The sequence below is a fragment of the Poecilia formosa genome, unplaced genomic scaffold (genome assembly GCF_000485575.1).
Source record: "Poecilia formosa unplaced genomic scaffold, Poecilia_formosa-5.1.2 Scaffold105, whole genome shotgun sequence".
Taxonomy (NCBI): Eukaryota; Metazoa; Chordata; class Actinopteri; order Cyprinodontiformes; family Poeciliidae; genus Poecilia; species Poecilia formosa.
The window spans coordinates 1601416-1624821 of NW_006800044.1; the positions used below are offsets into that span (position 1 = coordinate 1601416).

Below are 23406 nucleotides of genomic sequence, written 5' to 3' on the forward strand. Positions count from 1 at the left end.
TTTGACCCTGAGATATTTTTTTTTTATTAAAGCCAAGAAAGAGTGTTGAGGGAATAAAGAAACCCCGATAGCTCCACTTTGACTGTCAGAGATTTAGAGCTCCTCCAGTGTCTCTGCTTTGTGTGACCTTGTTTGCTCTTTTCCGTGTGTGTGTGTGTGTGTGTGTGTGTGTGTGTGTGTGTGTGTGTGTGTGTCTGTGACCTGGAAATCGATTCCAGCACAGCATCTTGAGGGATTTCTCAATTCCTAGGATAGATTTAAAAGAGGAAAGAACTGAGAAGAGAGGAGACTTGGAGGAGCTATTACCAAAGATGAACTGATGTACTTTTTTGTAGAAATCTTCTAATAAGAAACACAACCACAGACTGTGATCTGATTTCAAATTTCTTAAAGCTGTCACTTCTCATCTTACATCGATGCTCCAACAACAGAATGAACAAAAGATCTAATTATTCTAGTGATGTTATTTAAAAAAGGGATGCTCCATCTTGTCAAATGTTTCGACATTGGTCTTCCTCGCCTCCGCTGCTCAGATCTCTGGTGGGAAGAACAGACTTGAAGAGCAGACGAGGTTTTTATTGCCAAGCATCTGTAAGCAGAAAAATAAAAGGAGGTGTCACAACAAACAGCAAACATCTGTCACAATCCTGAAACTAGAACTGCTCTAAATATCCTGGTTTCTCTAAGTTTTTGGCATCAACTGAAACAGAGTTGGTCAAAGCGATGAGGCCCTCAGGTACATCGCTGAGGACTGCACACAGCAGTCAGAAAGAATTGAAGAACCTCTCAGGAAACTGAAGTGGACAGAAGTAACGAATGCCCAGAAATGTTTGATAGTAGTTTCCAACTCAGGTTTGTTATAACTTGTGATGAAACTAACTTTGTCAGTTTGGATCCCTGTCATCAGATCTTCTTCTGGAACTATCTTAACAATTATTATCCTGAAGCCTAATTAAAGACATGGATATTTACCATCTTCATCTTGTTCAAAGTATCCAACACAAAAAGTAAAAAAATAAAATAAAAAAGCTAGTTTCTGCTCTAAAGCTTCTGGGTAAAATCTTAGTAAATAGAAATATATGATCTCCTTCTGTCCCAACACCATGAAAAGATTCCTGGAAACTTTGACTTTTTATGTTTCTGTCGGAGTCCCCATTTGGTTTTGCAAAGTCAAAGAGATTAACTCATTACGTTTTGTTTGAAAGCTTCGTTTCTAAAGTACAGTACAACAATAAAGTAGTATTTTTCAAAGTTATCATAACGTTATAATCTTTTATCAGCACCAGCCTAATTCCTCCAGTCACCTGAAAGCACCAGAATGAGGTCTAATCCCCAGAGGTTCAGCTAAAGCTGGGAAAACCCAAGTAACCATTCACCTACATCTCTGATATCTGACTGGACATACACCAGCAGATTAAGCCTGACATGTTTTAATTTGGTTTGTAGAAAATAATGTAGGTAGGCATGACATTTACTGTCCTCAAGAATATTTTAGCATCTTTAAGTTGTTGATATGTTGTCATCGGTGTTGTTCATACAAGTTAAAATATCTGGTCATATTTTACCTTTCAAGATTTGCTACTTAATTCAGCATATTGAATGCCTTCAAATAATATACCAATGATATTGATTTGCACATACCAGCTGGTTTCTTGACAGCCTTCTACGCCTTCCTGTCAATCATTACTTTCTGTGTTAAATACTTATTCCCCGTACCATTCAACTTTATAACACAATTTCATTTATGAAGTAAAATTCCTCAGTTTTTTTTTTGTTTTTTTTTGTATGTGTTAAGTATTTGGGTTCTTGTCGACATCAGGTGTAAATTTCACATTTATGGTCCTGTTAAAAATATTGACATTGATGTATTGAGTACTTGTTTCACCCAACATATGGCAGAAACTCACCTCTAATAATTCACAATTTGCTTTTCTCATATTTCATTCTGTGCCTTCTTGAGAAATTTGGCCATGTCAGTGTGTCCTTAAAAAGTAAGCTGAACTTTGCTCTGAAATAAATTTAACAGCGCTGGTTTTCTGCTTCGTTGGCTGTACATAAGTCTCTTTCATCTGCATTACATTTATTTAATGCTCTTACTAGTAAATGCAGCTGTAAAACCCACACATTTTAAATAGGAAGACTGAACTCGAGCATGGGCTGTGCACCAGGGGACATTAGAGGCTTGGTAAGAACATGAATAAACATCAGATAGCTTGTAAAGTAGCAACGCTCTTCAATAAACAGCGCAATGATGTAAAAGCCTTTTACCGTTATTTAATGCTGGCAGGATTAACCTAACAAGGTTAATACTATATGTTATGATGTTGTTTTATTAATACGACATGTTATGCCACAAGAATACATAAACATTTCACATGAGATTGTAAAAACGGACAGGTCTGCCCGTCTTTTGTCTCGAAACAAAAACAGCAGCTCCTCATAGGTGGAGAAAAAGACATTAATACTTCTGCCCCTGTGTTAGTTTCTTTTTGATTAAACAAAGAGATACAAAATCACTGAAGCATCACTCAGTAAATCACGATAGCGTGTAACAAGTCACTGGAGAAGTGGAAAAACAATTTACAGAGGGAGGGAGATGATGCAGATAGTTGCTTCTCTCCGAAAGATAAAGCTAAAGAGGACTGCAGAGATCATCAAGGAGGTGGAGAGGAAAGACAAGATTGAATACCCAGCGTTCCATAAAGATTGGAACCTTTCCATCCACAAAGCCCGACTCCAAAGGCACCGACTCCCCGAGGAGGACGAGGGGATAAGAGAGTGGAGCAGAGCAGCGTAACTTGAAAATCAGGTGATGAGATTTGGACTTAAGGGTGGGTTGTACTTAAGCACAACAGATGGCGGTAAGTGTTGGATGTTAGGAAACAGGCGAAGCAGTAAACTCATTAAGAATCCTCCTGGGTCACGAGCATCATGCCGAGAGGGGGAGAATCCAGTTCAAAACAAGGAGATCGGAAAGTTGGACTTCTTTGATTTTAGATAAGGAGATTTTCTTGCACACATTATCACTTTCACGTGTTGCCATACGACAAACAATTTGTTTTATTGAAATTTTATGTGTAAGATCAATGCAAGATAGTACAAAAGCTGTCCTGTCAACAGGACTTGATCTGTGAATCTCTGCTGCTCCTCCAAAGTTACCATGGGCTGCTCTTAACATAGCCCGGTAAAAAATTTTTAAAATTTTGTTATATTGTTCTATAATCTAAATAAATTAACTTCTTTGCAGCATATTCCTGGCCTGCCTGCCGTATTCTTTCTTCTTCATGACGCTGTTAACGTTCTCCACCAAACCTCTGAATTAAAAAAAAGTCCTTCCAATTTACAGTCGTGCTTATTTTGTTCTAATATTGTATTGTAATCAACAAAATTCTCTCACAATATAATAAAATTTTCTGAAGTAACGTAAAAAAAAAAATTTAAAAACATGTTAGCTTACTACTATGTAACTATTGATTTGATGTTAGATTCCAAATCAGTTTTATAGATTTTCTCTTCTTCACATGTCTAGCTGTGCAGTTCTGCGATTCAAATCCCTGATGACTCGGTCGCTTTCGTCAGAGTTGTGTGTGCATGCATCTTCCCAGCAAAGCCTATTTACAATAACCACAAAACAACACAACAAAAGGGTTAATAAATCCAGCAATAGGCTTCAGACAGCTTCACAACATTTGCAATTAGTCTCCCACAAGCCTATGCAGCATAAGAGAGTCATGTCCTTTGCTCGGCTAAATTCTTAATTGCATGCAAATAAGAACGACCCTGGTTCAAGATGCGATGTAATGAATCCATCTCATCACAAAGCTCAACATGAGAGCGAAATTAAGCATAACAGCGTCCTTCACTGAGAGCCTTATAATGGAACGCTTCATGTTTTTGCAAACTTGTTCAAACCCCTTGAAAAGCTCTCCTGGGTCGGGACCCTCCGAAGTGTCGTTAAAGTTAGATGATTCATGTTTCGGTTCAATCCTGAAATCCCTTCTTGCATCACCCAGTTTTCGTCCCGAGTTCCAAAAACCCTCATCCTCCAGCGCTTCAATCGTGAGTCAGGTCTGATCTGCCGTACTCCTCTATTCCCCCACCTCCCTCTGCCATCTGTCACAGTGGGGTCCTCGCTGCCAAGTATCGCCTTTGAAAAGATTTAAAAGCTCATCCTGTCTCATACTCAACATTTCCAATGGTTAAACTATTTCTCAGTTGGTTTCTCCACTCATGTCCCAGTCAAAAAAAAAAAAAAAAACAGCACCTGACGTGCCAATTATATGTATATTTAAATTCATGACGCGTGATTTGCCTGTTGGATTCGTATAAATGTGAATCAAAACAACAGTAACACACCTGCCAAGTGATTAATTGTGCATTATTATGTTTCCATTATTTGCAGTAGTTAATTTACGAAAACTATATAAAACCTGATATAATCATTTTGTTACAACTACAATCATGACGACGGTATAAACATGAATATCATGCCCTTGCAAGCAGTAAGCCTATGTAACCTTTGAGGTTTTTCTTTTTTTTTTTTTGAAGGGATGCAAGAGGAAATGTTTACTCATTAAAAATCACTTGCCTTTGCTTTTTTATTAGTCTTAGCTAGCCAGAGTGTATAACGTGTAAAAACGGTCTCTGTATCAGGAAAACTGTGTTTATGCTCGACTCCACGGACTCGGCATGTTGCAGTGATGTGTAGAAGATAATACATGGTTTGTTGTCGAGGTGAAGCGGCATAGCCATCCCCACAGCCACAAGGAGACGGCCCAGCTAACCACAGAGGACACGCAGAAAGCAGCGAGCTCAGAGACGAAGGGTCAGCAGCAGAACTGTTAGCCAAGCACAGAGTAACACTGACCTGCAGGAAGCACAACGCAGCTGCATGTTTGTGCTGTTAAATGTTGCTGAATCAATACCAGTGGTGCTGACACCTTACAATGGAGGGTAACAAAGAGGTGGTTTTTGTTGCGTGAGCCGACCGTCCAGTGCAATCCTGAGCTGCACCCCAAAGTGATTATTTGAACTTGTGAGGAATGCCAACATTGATCAGCGTGTACAGCAGAGGTTACCATGGAGACACCAGGTACCTGCGGTTGCAGACACTTTGATAACCAAGGAGTTACTCTGATTTTTTTTTTTTTTTTTTTGGTCACCTCTTACCATAGCTTAGAAATTTGCTGAATTATTTCCAAGTTTTGACTTTTGTCAAGAAAAATTAACTTTTTCATTATTTAATCTTTTATACATGTGAAATAAAGTACAACAAATGCTGAGAACATTTTCATCTCAAAAAGGCAGCTGTGAAACACTCAGGTTATGCATTTTAGTACAACAACTCACTGGTTTTATCATGCTATCTGGCCATTAAGTAAGCATGGAGTGCAAAGGGGCCTCAACACACAGTCCTCTGAATCCAGAGCTGACGGTGATGGAGAGGGAGAACACGATGTTATATAGCTCCAGTTCAACTCAATGAACACTTAATGCAGATTTAATTGAGGGATTTAAGGAAACAGAGGCTGGGAATGCACTGCAGCACATGTACATCCACTTACTCATTTAATGAAGGATTATTCAATAAAATACTCGATAAGTAAAATACACAACAGCTGCAGTCTTATAGAGAGATCAGTCTGGGTCATCTGAGATTGTCACTGTTGACAATGCACACACAAATGAAATGTAAACTACCAGAGACTGCTCGCCTTTGGTGGATAGGAAGTCATTTATTTTGCAGATTAATCAAGCTAGTTTTCAAATTATTTAAAACAATATGTTTTATCTTGGATAAGCAACAGACACCAAAAAAAAAAAAAAAAAGTAAAATTAATGTGTTACAAGAAGTGACTAGGACAAAACACGTCTACGGGAGAAAACCGTACAGAGAGGAGACAGATTTAGTCTGTCAAAAACGAAGTCATCCCAAACTAAAATAACTTGGCACAAAAAGTACCAAATAAAAGTTAATCACAACTGAAAACAAAAACATTTGGACAGTAATAAAATGATTCATTAAAAAATGTGCCAAGTGATAAACGATTAGTCCAAAGTGTGACCACAGACACCTGAATGTTGGATCAGGTGGAGCTATTGCACCCCATTTTTAAAAGAGGGGAAACAAATCTATCACTCCATGTGTCCAAAAAAAAGTTTATTCTCATTATACTTTTTTCAACAAGCAAGAAAATGATATTAGATTAGATGTGTCTTGTGCAAAGCAGATTGTGTACTTAAGTTAGGAATCTTAAAGATATTCTATAAAACAAAATGTAAATATAGATGTAGGTGTTAAGTAGCAATTTAGCTCAGGTTTAAAAGACGGGATTTTACAGCCTTTCTACTTAATGAATTTGCATCTAGCTGTTGCTTTAGAAAGAAAACATTACTGAAAGGGTTACCGAGGCCCTTTGAACTGGAGTGTTCAAGAGACTCAATATCTAAATTGTACATGCTGCTAGCGAAGAAATGTGATTAGCAGCATTTAGGAGTTTGACGTTTCAGCTCTGCAGCAAAAATAAAACCTCAAGCATAGTTTTTATTTTGCTATTGTGTGGACAAATAGTTTTCTATTTTAATCTTGCAGCCCACAGAGCTCTGTACGGCATTTTACAGTTTCATTTATGATTGTAGTGCCTCGGTAAAAACAGTCTCTACACAGCACGTTGCTCCACGGCGAAGAAAAGTTTTCAGAAAGCCTCTTTGACCTTTACCAAAAATCTTCTAGAAACGCCTTTTAAAGCTCTAAAATGCTATTGTGTCGTAGAGAAATGAGTGTCGTCATTAAATATTCCGTTTAAATACTTCTGTTTTATCGTGAACCAACCCTTTCTCCTTATCACCTCATGCCAGTCCCCTCCATAAATATTTACTGCAAGAAGTTGTGCCTGAAGAAGAATACCAATTCAGCGGGCTTTCGGGAGGGAAACGGGGAAGTGTGGCATGCCGCAGAGAATTGGATTAACAGTGAGAAAATTAATATAGCATCTGCTCTTTTTCTCTATCACTTGGTTTAATGCGTTTATGTTGACTGTGTATATGTGTGCCGACTATAGCGCCATCTGTGCTGCCATCAACTGAGATTTTAGGCAGCGGCCGCGGAGAGATAGACGCAGAGTGAGCCGTTCCACAGTCACAAATGCTTTACAGCACCCAGATTTCAACAATAACAATACTGTTGGAGAAAGATGTTCTCATCAAGAGCAAATTCATCATATATTTTTATTTTGTTTTATTTATTTTTTTCATTTTCTAACCAAAAAAAATGCATGAGCCAAAATTATATCAGACTGCACATTGACCAGAGCCTTCCCACTGCTGCGTTTTCCAAACTGACTGAGTAAGCAGAGGAAAATATGTCGGCTCCAGGCTAATAGCTTTTTAACTGTGGACACTGGAGGCTCTGTCTTCCAACAAAGACATCATTTTAAAGGGTTTTGAGCTACGGTTCAAAATATTAGCACAAAGTAGAGACACAACACTCCTTGGTAATGGCTTGTTAAAATGATGGGTTTGGAACCCATTTTATCTACAGATTATTCTGAGAAAATGTATTTTTATTTATTTATTTATTTATTTATTTATTTTTGTTTTGCAGTTTTTGACATCGAGGCAAATTTAATTATCAGTTAACATCTGTAGTTTGCTCTTTACTCTCTGCCGCATTCACAAAATAAACATGTCATCTTGGAGTTCTTACATCAGACCTTACATCTTACATCAGTGACATCATATGGGCTTAAACTTTCTGCTAGCATTGATTTATCTGCATGACCGTAACGGTCCATTCGTATTTAATGTACTGGTTGCAATTATTTGTTGATTGGCTCATCAATTACCGTGCAGTGCCTGTTCTGTCTGTGTCATTAAGGAACCAGAAGGCAAGCAAAGTTAAAAGGACCCGGTGTCACTGTTGCCAGGTTTGTCCCACTGATTGATAATCTTATTTCAACCATTTTTCACCATTTCACATTTAAACTCCACTTTAGCCCTTAGATATGTTCACTTTAATGTGGACAACAGGAGATGCTGTCGTTTGTAAATTAAAGTTTTTACTCTGTTTCTTTATGTCCTCTTTAATCCCATAAAAAGACTTGGGTGGCTAAAGTGGACATAAAACAGCACCAGGAAATCCAGCAATGGATCAAACTTGAGGATAAGGAATAAACAAAACACACCATAAACGATGCTGCCGTTTCCACATGTTTCTGTTTAGAGCAGCAATAGAAACTGCAATTTAGCACCAGACATTAAAAAAAAAAAAACATTTTAAATGTGTTTTTCTTTTTCTATGCTGCTGAACTAAAATATTAATTTATTTTAAGCCTTTTTACACATTTTTATGATGGGGCACAAGCATGCCTAAATCAGGCTCTGTCGACTCTAACCCATGTGTTTTGCGAAAAAAATGTTGTTTTCTAACTCCCATCAACATAAAAAGTGGGGCTTTTTTAACTGAAAATTTTGATATTCTTTACATCAAAATTTTCTTTATATCAAAGTGCATTCATGGGAGAACTGGATGTCCAGAGATTTTAAAAACAGAGGCACAAAAGTCCATTTTGCACATGCCAACCTTTATTGCTAGAGATAAAAAACCAGGTCGACAGTGTCATTTTTTACAGTTTTAAGTTTTCTTCCTACATTTGTCCCTCCTTGTCCTGGCTCTCGTTTTCTTAAAACAAAGTCTGACTTGAGCATAATCTGTGGTATTGCAATAACAACTTTTCCTTATATTTTCCACTGCAAATATTGGTTAAAAGTCAATACCCTTAAATAATTGGATAATGATTAGTCGAGCAAACAGTGGATTAACACGGTAAAGTCAAATATTCATAAACACAAATGTTGTCTTTCAACTCATAAAGGACAAAACAGACAAGTGCTGCATAATTACTCATGTAAACGCATAAAACGGCCTAGCTAGACTGTTTTTGCAGTAAGCTTGAAGATTAGCCGTACTTCCAGACTTCCGACTTTCAAGTCCAAATAAAACAGCTGATTTTGTGAAAGGCAGATGACTTGCTCACTTCAAATACATGCTTGCTTTGAAGATTATGGAGGTTTTCAAGTTGGAGGGGGGAAACTCAAAGTCCTTTATAAGAGTAAGCCCCTTTAAACAGACCACAGCGTATTTCAAGTTCTGTGTAGAGCAACTCTTTCATTTAACGAAGTACCCAGCCACATGCACTTGTGAGTCATCTTCTTCTGCAACTGTAATGAAAGCTGGCTCAACAACTGAACTGGAGCATCATATCAGAAATCAGGCTGCTGTGAAACAGAATGTGGCAACAGTGTTAAGTAAGCTAGCTGCTGTCTTCAAAAGATTAATGTCTGTAGAATATCTTTTCGTCTTATGTCTTATATCTAGAACATTCCCCCAAAAATGTGCTTTTTGTGCAAGAAAAAAGTTATCACAACACAGCTCTCATTCTCTCTCTCTGTCACTTGCTACATATATTCTGATTTGGTTTCTGGTGGGGTGAAATGGCTTCTGCTAATTAATGTCTGAACTATTAACGATGTCAACACAGTCCAGTATTCGTAATAGTGCAACCGGATGTTTCTAAGTCTGATTTGCTCAGGTCGCATCATTTTGAGTGAGGTTTACCAGGCCCAGAGTTATGAGCAAAAGACAAACTATTATTTCTCTACTTAATCAAGTAGAGAAATAATAGTTGTATTGTTTATTTGTTGCTCGCTTTGTGGTATTCTTGTAATTTGGTTGGTACTGAAATTGCAGCCTTTTCACCATCGGAGTGTTTGGTCGTGTTTATTATGTTTTCCATGTGCTCCATTCTACTGCGGAGAATTCAGTTGATTTTTTTTCCACTGTTTGCTCGACTAATCATTATCCAATTATTTAAGGGTATTGACTTTTAACCAATATTTGCAGTGGAAAATATAAGGAAAAGTTGTTATTGCAATACCACGGATTATGCTCAAGTTAGATTTTGTTTTAAGAAAATGAGAGCTAGGACAAGGAGGGACAAATGTAGGAAGAAAACTTAAAACTGTAAAAAATGACCTGGTTTTTTATCTCTAGCAATAAAGGTTGGCATGTGCAAAATGGACTTTTGTGCCTCTGTTTTTAAAATCTCTGAAAATCCAGTTCTCCCATGAATGCACAATAAAGACTATAAAAATTTTTACTTAAAAAAAAAAAAAACTTTTTATGTTGATGGGAGTTAAAAAAAAAAAAAAACAATTTTTTGCAAAACACATGGGTTAGAGTCGACAGAGCCTGATTTAGGCACACTTGTGCCCCATGATAAAAATGTGTAAAAAGGCTTAAAATAAATTAATCTTTTAGTTCAGCAGCATAGAAAAAGGAAAACACATTTAAAATATTGTTGTTTTTTTATTTTTTATGTCTGGTGCTAAATTGCAGTTTCTTTTGCTGCTCTAAATAGAAACATGTGGAAACAGCTGATATGTAGGAAATCAGATGTGCCCCAGTTACTGCAACAATGTTGGTCTTCATGAAAATGATATATTAAAGATTGAACAGAAATTCAATTACACACAAAACTAAACTAAACTAATCTGACAGTTCAAGTGGGGGAAGGTCATCTACGCTTATCTAAATGTTGTTGGTTGGTTCAATGTACAGTTTTCATGTTCATCCTAAGTACATCCTGTCTTACTAAAGAGCCTCAAACACAAACGGTCTCAAATGTAAAACACTCACTTTAATAACCAGGGCCTTCAGTAAGAGCAAGAAATAACATTTCACTAAAGAGACCTTCATTTGACGAGAAGTACTGTGAAATTTTAATGACTCAAGATCTTGATACGTGACCATTTATAGAATTTAATAAAACTCCTATAAAGTATGCCAGCTGAACACGGTCGTCTCTGTCTGAGGAAGGGACACAACACAATGGAAATGATGTAAAGGGTAAAAAGTTAAATGTAGACTGACATTAAAGGATGAAATATACTACCAACAGAGGAAATACACAACAAAATAAAGACGAGTGAGCAGAAATGTAAGTTATCACTTATGACTGGGAAATGTGATTTACATTCTGATAGGTGAAAGACGAGAGAAATGATAAATATGTTTTTGAAAGTGGCTGATGAAGGTGATATTCAGACTTCAAGAAAGAAAACCCACAGTCATCTATAATGTTATCATTAAAATATCACGCAGAGGATCAGGGAAGATGGCAGTCATTACCGCCACAGTAAACCCACAGGTGCACATTTGATATGTTCTCAAACCATTAGTCAAAAGCAGGTTTGGCGAAGGTGCTATCGTAGCATAGTAAGATAAAAACATATTATATATACAGGAACGTGGAGACATCCACATCAGCACAACTAGATGATTACATGAACACACTGGGAAGCGTGCAGCAGTAAGGAAAGAAATTCTTAATCACAAAACATAATTGGATTTATTAATGTATTTTTGTCTCAGGTTTGCATCTTCGCCTGCTCAAAAATGTCTTATCTTGTTCTGAAAAAAAAGAAAAAAACTAAGTGCCAATTACAATTCAACAATTTTTTTTAACACGTAGTCTAAAAGAGAGTCATTATTTACAACAGTTTCATTCATTCATTTACAAAACACAGTGTTCGCTAACAAAGCAACGTTAAGAACAAACTAACAAAACGTCCTGCCGTCGACGTTTTTCCATAGTTTCTTTTATCAGGGCTTGTAGAAGGTTAATTGGGATTTCACAGATTTTTACTTTCTTGGCATCACTAAAAATTCTCTCTAACCAAGTGTGAAAGTACTTTTCCCACACAGCAGAAAGGAAGAAAAAAAAAACCTTAATCAGAAATAGTGTGACAGTCAAGATTTTTTTTTTTTTTTAATCAAACCCCAACCTTCTTTTCAGTGATTCAGTCACTGTGTCGCTCTGTCAGCCTGAGCGCCATCTATCAGACTAATTCACAGCACTGGGACATCTGAACTCCAGCCACTGACCCCAAGTGTTTCTGACTTTCCCTCAGACACTTCTATTTAGATTTTGTTAAGATAGACTTCAAATCCTTAGAAAAAAGGGGCATGGATCCCTCCATCTCAATGCTAATATATATATATATATATATATATATATAATTGAAAAATATGAAGTGTGTCAAAATTTATGTACTCTTCAAATTCATTCTGTCAAGTTGAAAAGTTATTTCTCCTGACATTTATTGCTATAAGTCATGTTGGACTGCTCTTGACGAACGGCGGTTACTATAGCAACCGGTAACTGCCAGCTCGTACCCGTTTTGTGTTGCCGTTGGAGAAATATCTTGACCCTGAAAGTTAAAGTCAGGACGTTAAAATAAGCAGGTAAGCAGTGCCCAAACAAGAGTGATTATTAAGAGGCCCGACTAGCTGAAAGTAATTAATCACTATTTTATTCACTCATGAGTCTATGCAACAATAAATAAGCATGAATAACGGTATCAAGTTCTTAATTTGAAAATATTTGGAAATTAATTTGTCATGGTTATACACTGAATGATCTTGTAAAGGTTGGAAACAACAACACACTGATCAGAAGAGCTCTGCTTTCCAACCAACGACCATCACTCTGTTTTCTAGGAGAAGAAAGTTTGTTTTGGTTTTTTTTTACCTGCTACTGATTTCTTTTTGGCACTCAAGTAATTCAGACAGTTTGAATAATTCAAAATTATTGAAGTAACAGTGCAAAACAAAAACACAAAACCTTTTATTTTTTTCCTGAAAACAAGTAAGTTATTTCACTCAGCCGCAATTTTTTCGAATATTTTTTTAAGTGGAAGGTAATTTAGAAATGGGCCTGTGATTATTTGGCTGAGTGGAGTAAAAACTGGGTTTCTTAAAAATAGATTTGACAGCTAAGCAAGTTTGGAGGGAGTCAATCAGGTCAAACATTTTCACAGGCAAGGAGGTTATAAAATGAGATATCAGACAATAAACAAACAGATTAATAGAGAAGGAGGGGAAAAAATAGTACCAATGTTCCGAGCTGTACGTTCAAACGTGTTACATTTAGACTTTGAAAATGCAAGTGTGAGAAAACCTTCAGGTGGAACAATCTAATTTATTTTACAAAATAAAACAAAAATAGCTAATCATGAGGTAAAAATAAAATGCATTAAGCTCTCTATTGGAGAACTGCAGCAATGAATTGCATCAAGTCTCCATAGCATGCATCAGCACTATCACAGCCACTGTGAAGTAGAGCTATAAAGTTTCTGATGTACCTCTGGGACAATGGCATACAATAATACAAGCATGTAGTTTCCATTTAAAAAAGACACTTAACAGTAAAATATACACACAAATGTGGCAGAAAGTTGTTAGTTTTAGGCCTAAATTGAAATACCAGACTTTAAGAAGAAAACAAGCTTTAACTTCAGCTTTATAATCCACTGCTGCACATGAGGGATCCATCAGTCAGATTCTCTGAGTATTTGTTTTCAGATATTGGTTCAGTCTTAGTAACAGATGGGAGATTCCTGGTTATTATTTTTGAATTACAGGAGATCATACGTTTTGTTCTTTTATCACTTAGATCAAATTTGAATCCACACAGTAGAATGTGGCTTAGAGATAGTTATAGCTGATAAAACCTAAAGATAGATTGATGCATCAGAGCTCAGCACAGAATCAACAAACAACAGCTGACTGTACATTTTCAGATTACCTCTAAAAGTCAAAGAAGACGAGCACTGTTGCTCGTACTCGACATTAATGTCAACTCAGACAAAATGAAAAAGATGACCACTGACTTCGGAAGGTTAAAATAAAAACCAACAATAGCTTTTGCCCACCGTGCTTTCTGGGTAAAACAAACTGGATTTATCTGACAACTTGACTTTTGATGATAACTCTGCAGCTGTTTTCAAGAATGTCTCACACAGAACGGCTGATGAAGGCTGACCTTCCGACTCCAGTCGTGATGAGCTTTTTTAGGGCTTCTTCCATGTACAATAATGTCGCTTCCTGGACCTTCCTGGAATATTGCTTTCATGGGTTTAAGGTGATGTGGGTTGTTTGTTTTTGTTTCATCTTTTGAACAATTATTGAATATTTTGCTATTAACTAATTGTTGAGAATTATATATGCACATCTTAGTTACTCCCATTAATATTGTGTAACGTTTAGTTCAATAAACGTTACACAGCATTAGTACAATGCATTATTCAAGAGACTTAAATGGCTCAATTGTTAACTGCTCTGCTGTTACACTACATAAAAATCAATTTTATGTTTCGGGTTTCTACAGTTACTTTTAGCCTGCAATTATTCATACGCCTGGCAGCTTTAGGTTTAAGATCATTTTTATTCAAGGTTTCCTCTAAAAGCCAAATGGGACAGGCATTTCTGAAAAAAATAATCCAAATGCTAAAATTATCTAAAATAAAAAAAAAGGTTTACACTGACATTGTATTAAAAAAAATTACATGTTGAAAATTTTATGTGTACCCTTCTCAGTAGTTAATGGAAAAAATGTGTTTGGACTTACAGACACCAAACCCTTGCTTTAAATGCTGACCACCTATTCTCATGTTTCCACTAGTATTTTGAAAAGTTACCTTAATTATGAACTCTTTGAGGTGAGAAGGCCTCCTTGCCATCACTTCAACATTTAGTGATGGGTTCTCTGCCAGATTCAAGTCAGGATTCTGGCTGGGCTGCTCCAAAATGCTGACATCACTTCCTGTCAGACAAAGGATGTTGGTCAAATTCAAAGATTACTTTCAGCTTAAATTCTCCGGCGGTATGAATAACTTTTGGCTTAACTGTGTGCTTTAACGTTTCTGACTTTGACTGTTCTATATAAATGACTAAAATATTATCAAATTCTCACAAGATTTTAAGCTAAGCACAGAAGAAACATGCCTAAAAAAAATACTGTATGGCAATTTCTGACAGGAAAAAAAACTCCTCTCTTCACTTTGACTGCAGATAGTTGCTAACTTTTTTTTTTGTAAGTCCTTATAAAATCTTATATTTTTAAAATATAACAAAGCAGAACTGATGCTGCATGGAGGATTTTCAGTGTCCTTTTCCCTGTCCTTGCCAGGTAAAGAAGGGGCACTTAGCCAGAAATACCTTTGTCACATCAACCACTCATCATCCTAAAAGCCTTTTTCTTGTCATTTTCAAGGATGACGGCCATCTCTCACTGTCCATTTCGCAGTGACAGGCCATAAGAACTCTTTAGATTTTAAAAGCCTCAACTCACTGTTTGTCTTGGTAATGTGTTAAAAAAAAGATTTTGAAAACGGGCATCACTTCAGAGGCTATAAAAATATACAAGTAATTTTCATTTTGATCCATTTCTGTACATTTTTATTTCCGCGTCCCTGAACAGCAGACATGCAATTTAGTGAGAATCCTATGCAGAGAGGCCTTCTCTTTCTGTGAACTTTAACCTATTGGAATTGCTTCTTGCCAGATCCTCATAAAACCAACCAAGACTTCTTATCAGTGGTACTTTTTTTGTTTTGTTGGGGGGGGTTTGTGGAGGGGAGAGAAGGGGGGTTGTTTTGTTTTTGTTTTTTTCTTTTGCATCACTGAAAAAACTTTTAAAAAAAATACAATTTCAGGAGGTTTCACAAAGATATCACACTTTGAATGTGTCAGTAAAAGAATTACATATATGAAATGGTTGAAAGGTGAAACAGCCTCAGTCGTATGACAGCTATCATGGCTGAAACTGAGAAGTCTCTCATATATCTGACAGTAGTAATGAAATCCACCCCTTAATGGCATTACAAATGTAACTCCTACTCTGCTCCTGATGGGTTTGATCAGTCCCTCGTAAGCACGGGTTTTGGGACTCCTACCTGAGTTTTACTGGCTTCAACCTCAAGGGAACAGGTGACCTTTATAAGACAGAACTGCTGCTGCAGAGGAAAACCGAAAACCTTTAAAACCTACATAGACTGAAACATGCTGCAAGCTGGCTCCACGAGAGCTGCACAACCAACATCTGTTTTCATCAAAACATCATTTCCTTTGCTATTGTGGCCATTCTGGTGCAGCACACTGACAGGCTCGTTTGAGTTCTATCTGCATTTATTTTCTACCTTTTTAAGATAAAATTAAGGGATTAGAGCTTAGTACCAGGACAAAAGAAGTTAATTTATGAGACTGACAAACTCTTGATAAATTTTAAACATTTATGACGTAGTACTTTCCTCACCAAAAACTAAAATCCCCAAGTAGATCTTTGTAGATTATTTGTCTACCAGTTGCTTGCTAGATGTATTCGTGTGTGTTTCTTCCGCTTAAGCAATTATTTGTGAGTGAAATAAAAGTAAGTGTAATTCCTGAGCTCACAATGAAGTGCTGATTTATATTTGTTCTGGTTATAAATAAGTTCTACATTGGATGCACACAAAAAAAATGTCTTGATAAATTCTGAATCATTAAAGAATATTTTATACAACACGACATAGCTTAGCATTATTCCACATTTGAATGCAACCAGTGTATATTAAATATGTTATTTCATTCATTTGTTGTTTATTTAGTTTCCATATTTAATGCGTCATCCCCACTAATGATCTATTTTTGGTTTAAAAACAATGTCTCATCACTAAACAGTTGGGGACTCCTTTGAAATGAGTGGTACTGCATACTGTGCAGATGCTGAGACATTTGATGCATTGCTTATGTAAAAATGAAAACATGCAGTTATTGATGGGAGCAGTTTCAAGCTCAGTCAAAACAATGCAACGTATCCTTGAAAAGTTCAGATCTTGATTTACTGAAACATTAAAAACACAAAATCTCTCCGGGGTTGCTTGAATAGTTTGCTGAGTAAGCAGGCCGAGTCTGTAACGTAAGGCCGAGGGCAGTGTTGCCAATTTCAACATTTTCTGGACTTTGAGCAACAGGAAGTCAACTGAGAAACGGAGCCGATAAATTCCACAGCAACATGCCCCTTTTATCACATCGCCACCTTAGCAGAAATGTATTTAACAGTTTCTCTATAAAATCCTCTGCATGGATGTAAACCTTGAAAAAGTCACAATGACTCTGCCTATTCAATTGCAAAATCCGAGAATTACATCCAGAGTGAAAAAAATACATAATAAATCCCTAAAATTTAATGTACAGGCATTTTTCTGTGTTGACTGAGAGAAGAAGGATAAAAAGTTACTTTAATCAATCTATCATGAGAACATTTTTCAACTGAGATTTCCTTTATGGGAAACTGTAACGACATTGACCGTATTGACTGAAGGGAGGCTTGAAATGACTTCTCATTTTCTATTGAAACAAGTGTGAAAAGCTCACTCAAACCCTTCTGTCTGAAAATTGAAACCAGCGCTGCAGGTGCACGGGTAATCAAATAGTGTGTATCAGCAAGCAGAGATCAGCGCGGGAAGCATGCTGATGGGCCCCAACAAAAAGAGCCTGAGCCATCTGGAGGCTTTTGAAAAAATAAAAAATAAAAATCTGCGGAGGAGGAGAAGGAAGACGAGAATCTTTAGGTAATGGCTTCTCAGTGTAGGAACAGACAGACTACTCGTGGAAAGTATGAGTCTGTGGTGATTTTATATCCTATAGCTCTAAGACCATCATCGCTCATTCTGTTTAACATTTCAACAAGATAGATGTTTTTCTGCTGTTGCTCTTATCAAATGTTTTAATTTAACTAAAGACGTTCCGATAAAGGTCAAAAAAGTTGCTACGGTGTTCGGACAAATTTTCAACATATTTCTGTACAGTGAACACTTCAATGCTGATGTTTTCACTTTTTTGATCCTAGCCTGCTTCCTCTCTGTTTTGATGAGTAGTTCCAGTTTTATGTGCAGACAAAACAGAAAGAAAAAGTTCCTTTTGTACTTTATAAACCTTCCTTTGAATGTTGTCAGATTTGGTGTTTCAGCTGTGCTCTGGGGATCAGTGTCTCCAGCAAGCAAAGCGGCGGCGGACTTGGCTGGAAGTGGCTAAATGATGTCATAACGCAATTTGCATACTTAGCTACGAGCAATGTCAATGTAATGGGAACTGGAGGACAGAGGAAAAATATCTGTCTATTGATTATGTATTGATAATCAATCTATTGATTTGTATGTTTAAAACTAGAAATGATATACCTTTTGAAAATTCCTGATTTTATTTATGTATATTTGATACAATTCCAACAATCATTCCAAAAAAAGACACTGAAAAAGTTGCTCTTCTTTATTAATTAAATTCATTTATGTACAGGTTCTTAGGGTTTTTTGTTTTTGTTTTTTTTTTCTCCAAAATCAGTTTTGTGTTTTTAACCCTATCATCCACTTCGGAGCCTACAATAACAATGGTAAGCAACGTCAACAAGCAAGGGCTTTTGTGGTCTGGGCATAGACAGATGAACAGCTCATGGTCAGATTGCAGCTGGGAAGGCCTGCTGCACATGGACTGAGATGCCTGTGAATGCTTTGGGATGAGAAAATGCCTTACTCTTCTCACTGATCCAGCAGATCAGTGAGAAGAGTAAGGCTTTTCATGACTTGATTTTATATTAGAGACACCAGAAAAGTTGCTAGATTCATTTCAAAACACATTTTTTGTGAAAGACAGCTTAATACTCACTGCTGTTAGTATCTGAGTTCAGCACAAAGCAGGTCACGTGGCAAACACAGAGCAAAAGTTGCATCAGTGAATATAGTCTCGCTTTTAAGCCGTTATTGTAAAATACTGTGCACAGTCTATAATTCAGCTTTGCAAGCTTGGTACTCGAAAATATGTGGTTCCTTTCAATACTTCTGTGTGCAGCTCGTCACAGAACCAGCGCTAATCACAGGTATCTTCTGGGACTCTGACAGCAGTAGAAAATGTTTTGTTCATCGATCATTACATAAATGCCAAACTCTCCAAGACTCCTGAAAAGAGAGAGAGAGGAAAAAAAAAAGGCAGCAAGCTCTCGGTTTAATACTAACAAAACCAAGTGTTGCTACCGGAGACGCAAGATGATGCAAGACCGAAACAGTCCTGATATTTACAGTAGTCCAAGGTAATGCAGCAGAAGCAGGATGGTGTTGTCTGCTTATTCTTCGTCTGCTTATTCAAACAGCAGCACCTGGAAAAACAAGTTGATCCCCCTGAGCTGCACTTGCACAGTCCTGCTGAGAGACAAACACACCGTCCGCCTATCTGAAACTTTTCCCACTTTCTGGTTATCTTCCGTATAATGTTGTTGGGTATTTGTAACCTGGCCGTACAGGGAGGTTAAAGGGGGAGGATGGGAGAATTCATTATCCTTGAGTGGTTACGGGCATTGGCAAGAAAGAGAGACCTTCAGATAGGACACACGTGCCTTCTCCTCACCTCTGCCAGCCCGCAGTATCTCTTCAACCAGCTCATGATGAATAGGCCCCATCAGTGGGCAACCTGATTGGTGGAGCAAGCAGTATCAAGGCAACTGCAAAGATGAAGAGGAGGTAAGAAGAGTCTCTTTTAGACAAGACGGAATATATTAGGTTGACATTAAATTCAGAGGACAGTCCGCTGTCTGTAAAACTTTGAAAATGCAAGCTAAGTTTTTCATGCTTGATCTACTTTGTAAGTAGTATTAGCGCAGAATCATTGTCTCATTGTTATTTTTTGTCAAAGGCAGTCGCATATTTCCAGCATATGGGATCATCAGCCTCAGAAATGACTCTGCAATGTGTTTTATCTAGATTTTATGTCTTTACTTTCTCTGCACTTCATTGCTCTGATGCAGTTTTATCAACAATACACAGAATGGTGGCTAATGGGAGACACTTCTGGGAGTTGCACAAGAACTAACTGTAGAAACTCAAAGTGTGCTGCTAAATATTACTGGGGGAAACAATAACATGATCTGCGGTAATAAAGAAAGAATAATGACGGTGAAAACTTGAGTCTTAAGCGACAAAAGTAACCATTTGCAAATAGGCTGCATGGCTCTAAGATTTAACCTGATGTTACACAGATGAGATTTATGTCAGGATGCAGATGTCCAAGTGCACTAGACCAGAAATAATATCGACTTTCCGCAGCTCATTTTCTCCACCGCATGATTTTCTCCACTATCTTGCCATTTACATGTCCTTTAAAATGTCCTTCCTACATACAATAGATGGTATTTGTCACTTGTTTTCTATGCCATTGAAAAAAAAGCTATATTTTTGTTGCAGCTGTTTTGCATCATGTTCCGTCTTCTGCGTATTTCATTCAGCTGCGAGCTCAGCATTTTTCCATTAGTGAGATGGGGACACTGTGAGACGGTTTTCATATGCATGTGGACAAGATAAAAACTCCACAAAAATCCACACACACTTCAGGATGGCTGATTTATTACACCAAGATGACATTTGTAGGATTTATTGCTTCGTCCAGTGGTGTTGGTTTTTTGAAGAGGGCTGAATGGATTCCTGCCCAGGCCGCCATTCTGTCATGGGGCGCCACAAGCACTTGGAAAGTTATGTTGTATGGAACCAAACTAGTTTTCCATTGCATTTTTGTGTTTGTTTTTAAATTAGGATAGTGGATTGGAAGAAATTATGCAAACATAACAAGGCTGGCTAATAACCCCAAAGTTTGCATCTTTATTTGAGATTCCTGTTTAGAAATTGAAGGGATATTTTATTTGTGTTTTTTAAAGAATCGTGACTACATTTTGTTATATCAGATTCAAAATTTGAAGTACAACAAACTCAACCTGTTTTTTTTTTTTTTTTGTAAACTGAATAGCCAAATTGTTGCTCAGTAATACATGACGTTCTGTTTTTCTCATTTCCAAATGAGAGCATGTCAGTTAAAGCAGATGTGTTGAAATCAGGAAGAAAATAGCTCCTCGCCGTTATTTGTGTTATTCACAATATACGTTAACCATCAAAACAATATAATGTTTAGGATAGCTTTGACCAACTATGCATTGTTGGGGCGAATGAAAAAGAAGGAAAAACAATTTATTAACATAATCAAAGAGTGATTTTAGATTAGGTCCTTTCAATTAAAGATATTTTTAATAAAATATTCTATATGCTGCCTTCACAATGTGTTGCACTTACAAAGCTAGACAGCTAGCTAACACTTTAGTCGGAAATAATCCAGTCCTTGATAGTTTTATTGTTTTATTTTGCAACTGTTGTTGGTTTTTCCTTTTTATATATCTGTAAAACTGTAATAAAGCACAAAAGTACATATCAACCACAGACAATACACAGAAAACAACTAGACTAGACTACAGCAAACCGATGGCTCCCAATTATCACCAATTAGCTAACGATATAACAGAAAATTGTGGTTGGGAAACATACAACCTTTCTTATAAAATATAACACAATAATGAAATTACAGTTAATGAAATGAACTTACAGACAAATAGTGTCCAAGGAACAAACGTGTCTGAAGGACAATCGATGACACCATGCGTGCAGCTGGACGAGTTCTGCTTGACTGACCAAATTAAACACATGAACAATGTCCACTAGGTGTCACTAAGGCTCTATATGTTCACTTACAATTTACCATTAGAAAACTAAACAAAACATAATGATGGAGTCAGCACATTCTATTTTAATTATTTAGTATTTACTTTAGGGCTTTTCTTTTACATCTTTCCCAAGGGTACCACCAGTAAAAGTAAGAAGCATCATCGGCCACAGTTCTGTTTTTTTCTGTTTTGTTTTCTTTTGTGTAAATCTCAGCAGACCAGCTTCATTTAAACCTCTACCAAACAGGCAGCTATGAATGAATTCAGTATTTCTCCATCTGAAGATAAAATAAAAATCAGTTAAAAACATTTCTAGGCTCCCTAACTTTAACAATGCACCAAAATTGTTTTTCTAATTTATATAATGTATTTTAATTTGTTTAAATTGTTACAATAAAACCTCCTAGCAGCTGTTCCTCCTTATTTCTTAAGTTTTATGGCAGAGCTCTTTAACTCTCTTCTACCTTCATGTTTAAAAGCACAGCAGCATTGATCTTCTCCACAGGGTGTTATTCACAATGCATTTATTTAAATGTCAACAAGAGGAGAAACACGTTTTTCAAAATCCTTTCTGATTGAGACAGTAGAGTCCTAAATATCATCTCGCTTTTCTTCTGTTCTAATTAAACATCCTAGACGAGTTTTCTATTTCAGTCACTTTTCTCACTTTACCTTTAACATTGCTGCATGTGTGACAGCATGATTTATATATAATTAGATATACAAAAAGAGGCAAGGAAGCGTATTTTAATGAGCCATTTCTGTTTTGCTGCGATGTGAAGCGAATATGATAAAATGGCAAATGAACTGTACTTTTATACATTTAGTAACATGTCTGTGTTGATGGTTGATTTGTTGTTTATTTCCCTATATCTTGCCATTGCTTTATTCCCTGTATTAATATATTATTATTATTATTATTCATTGTTGCTTTTTTTCTTTTCTGTTCTGTTTGTTTTTGTCTACTGTGGATATTAGTTTCAAGTTTCTTTAAGTCCAATAGCTTCTGTTCCTCTGCTCTGTTTAGTTTCCTTTTTCCTTCATCTTGTCTGCCTGATTCTCAGCTCAGGTTTTCTCTATCATCTTACTTTTCATCACCCAGCTGCTTCCCATTGACGTCTGATTAGTCCCTCTGGTTCTTTGCTGCTTTCGCTTCTCCCCCAGTGGGCTCAAGCTCTGGGGTCACATTGTTCTCCGCTGCCTCCTTTTGTTGCTTACGTTGTGCATTTAGTCCGTCATTCACCTTGTTTGTTCCTACCACGCTCAGCTGTTTGATTTGCCTTTTCTCCGTTAAACATGCATTCTGTGACAATTCCTGTCTGTGTTTGGATCATTCTGCAAAAACCACACGACATGACACAACGACTGAACCAGGCAGCAAGGGGGTTCGAAACGGCAACCCAGCACTTACGATACAGAGCCAAGCCTCCTGAACCACAGTTGACAAATGTTATAGTGGAAGAATTTGAATATTTTATTATTTTTAATAAGATTCTGATACAACTACATAAGTAGTTAAGATTTTAGGGGTGATATATTATTTTTGGTGACATTACAAATCCAGACCACTTGAACTAGCAAAAGTTACCAGTCAGTCTTAGTGCAGTTGAGACTAAACTGAAGTCCTTTGGTCTTGAAATTACTCCAATCTCAAAAAGAAAAAAAAAAACGAACTAATTTGAATTTATAACTTAGGTGCCCTGAGAAATCTAAAGGTGACCAGAACTTCCCAATCTTCAGGTTGATTAAGTAGGTACTAGCAGTTCAGAAGCCTTTTTTTATTTTTTTTTTCCTTAATGCACCATTCTAACCACTTCCAGGTCATGCTGACAACAACACGCTTTGATGTTGCCACTCTTACTGAGGGAAGAAGAGTGAAAATGAGATGTTTTTAGTATGTTGAGACATGGCTGCCTGCGAGAGAGAGCAAGACTTTCAGCAAATGACAGGAAGTCTGAATAGATTACACAAAGTTGCATCTCGATCCCTTTTAGCT

At 36.9% G+C, this 23406-nt stretch overlaps 1 long non-coding RNA gene across 1 annotated transcript; it reads right to left on the reverse strand.

Annotated features, from left to right (window-relative positions):
* Positions 1-371: 371 nt before the first annotated feature.
* Positions 372-21472, reverse strand: LOC103143152 (uncharacterized). Its single transcript, XR_476760.2, has 4 exons — positions 21293-21472; positions 19277-19370; positions 14539-14663; positions 372-589 (listed from the first exon to the last, which is right to left on the reverse strand). It is a non-coding gene; the product is annotated as an uncharacterized LOC103143152 (long non-coding RNA).
* Between the last annotated feature and the right edge of the window lie 1934 nt (positions 21473-23406).